The sequence below is a fragment of the Saccopteryx bilineata genome, chromosome 1 (genome assembly GCF_036850765.1).
Source record: "Saccopteryx bilineata isolate mSacBil1 chromosome 1, mSacBil1_pri_phased_curated, whole genome shotgun sequence".
Lineage (NCBI taxonomy): Eukaryota > Metazoa > Chordata > Mammalia > Chiroptera > Emballonuridae > Saccopteryx > Saccopteryx bilineata.
The window spans coordinates 66028504-66030910 of NC_089490.1; the positions used below are offsets into that span (position 1 = coordinate 66028504).

General features: G+C 41.7%; 1 non-coding gene across 1 annotated transcript; it reads right to left on the minus strand.

Annotated features, from left to right (window-relative positions):
- Positions 1-633: 633 nt before the first annotated feature.
- LOC136321309 (small nucleolar RNA SNORA26) lies at positions 634-754 on the minus strand. Its single transcript, XR_010728573.1, has one exon. It is a non-coding gene; the product is annotated as a small nucleolar RNA SNORA26 (small nucleolar RNA).
- Positions 755-2407: the final 1653 nt, after the last annotated feature.

The following is a 2407-nucleotide window of genomic DNA, read 5'->3' on the forward strand; positions in this document are numbered from 1 at the left end:
AAGTTGGTTTTTCTGGTTTAAATATTTTTGTTACACCAGGACAACTAAGACAAAAAGTTACATATAAGGCTTCTTGTTTAGGGCCACACATAAGTGATGGGATCTCAAGCCACTACTTCATCTGTTGCTTCACCTGTAAAATGAGAGACTAACATCAACTTCATGGAGTTGTGAGGATTAAAGAAAAAGTTGATTATGAAGCACCTGATCCACTGCTCTCACCACGAGCATTGCGCTGCTGCTCTAAATCCTGTGCCGGTACATGGACACATGGTTGCTATAAGCCATATAAGAATGACTGACCTCATCAGATAGAAGCACTGCATATGTAAACTGCAGTGTGAAAGTTAGTTAAGTCAGTTAAATACCAGCATCACCGTTTTCCAGCATCAGTGGCTTGTATTCATAGTTTTCAACATATATTAAAACAGTTTTGAATGACCATTTAAACATAAAGAAACCTTTGAGGTATATTCTTCTTAGTTGATATCAAATGATGCCAGAAAAAGCCTTGTGTACATGTGTTTAAAAAGCATGCCAAAAGGTATCATCAAAGGTAAGGTTAATTTATTATTTTTCTGTGTAAAACTATCACTAAAGTACTCAAACAGAAAAGAATTTCACTTCACTTTTAGCTGTGACTCCAGACATGATCCAAAGAGGAATTTTACCATCTCTTTTTGGGGTTTTATAGAGACTTACTTTACCTTTTCGTGTTAGCCTCCTAAGGCACTGGTCAACTTTGAAAGGGCTTAGAAAAGGGCAACTTGGAATTTTTTGCAAGTTTCTCTTTCTTTATGGTTTTCTGCTCTCCTCTTTAGCCAATATTCTGTTGATTTCAGTGGCTTATTTAACGTTAAAGACCTCATGTATCAGGGTTTCTAAGGCCAACGTGCCACCCTCGGGACTCTCCTGCGGAGGCCCTAGCGGTTACCGCAGGGCTGGACCACAACCTAGAGATTTCTTCCCTACGACGACACTAATATATTCTGTGATTAGGGTCTGCCCTGCAAAAACATAAACTTAAAGAGAAGCGGGGCCCGTGTCTCTTTCAACAAGCAGACCCCAAGGCCACTTCCAGGAGGACCAACCTCCCTTCCTCATGCACTCTGTTCATACTCGTTTACAGTGTCGATCAGTAGACTGTAATCAACCAGGGGTGGGCCATTATAAGCCATTCCCTAAGTGACAGACTCAAGCATGGCAACAAACAAGTGGAATAAAATTGGAGTATATGCCAAAAGGAAAAGTTCTATTAGTTTCAAGAGTTTACCATCAGTTAACAGATTTTATCCTCAAAATACCTTTTATCATCCTACATTTTAGGTGCAGAAAATAAGACATATTGAATAACTTTCCAAGGTCACAGAGCAGAAAGCAAATGGTGAGTCTGGGGTTTGAACTCAAACAGTGAAAACTTAGCTCCTCAAAACACAGTATTTACTACACTACCTTTCATTAGGCAGGTGAGAGGGAGGTGTGGTGGTGAAGCAGAAGAGAAACAAACAGCTTACCTTTTGTTGGTTGACCAGGATAGGCTATTCCGCTGGGGTTGGGGTTTACAGATATAAAGAACAGCTCTTGATAGAGCCTAGACAGAGAACTGGAAAGCACTTGACTGGTGTAAGGACCCAGAGCTGGAAACGGAACTTTGGGAGGTAGGAGCAGAGTGGCTGATAGCTGGGAGCTAGACCATGCAGGAGATCCTGATAGCTTGTGTTTTCTGCTGAGGAGAATGAAAAGCTTTTGAAATGTTCTTTAACAGTAAATTATAGGATTTGATGTAGGCGCAGGGGTCTCAAACTCAACTCAGCATGTGGGCCACAGAGCAAGATCACAGCCGTTCGGCGCCGCACTAGGTCTACAAAAGGCAACTGTTACGCAACACTTTTCTCACTGCAGTTGAAAACAGTCTGCGGGCCGCACAAAATTGTTTGGCGGGCCGCAAGTTTGAGACCCCTGATAGGGTGTGGTTGAGGATGTGATTAAGAGGATTTTGGTAGGGAAGAAATGAAATTAATTTTATAAATAAAGCCTAGCACACAGATATTCATAAGATCATGATAACATGAGTTAAGGTACCAGAGGGAATATCAATTTGCTGTCCCTTCACTTTTGTATTTCTCAGTGTCTTCAAAACATGTAGCAGAGAGCAGGACCTAGGCCACCAAGCTGAGATTCAACATGATCCTGGCAGTAGAAAGAGCTTGGAAAGAGCAAGCAGGAGTGTAAGTGACCAGCTAGGTCAGTAAGAGATGCATCTAGTTACCAGACAGAATTAGGCAGAAGGTCACAGCCAAATCTGGGCAATATGTAGTGGAGAAGCCTGGTTCTGAACCCCAGAAATATCCCCTACAATAAATGAGATTGGTTTTAGAAACTCAGAAATGATAGGTCAACCTGCAGA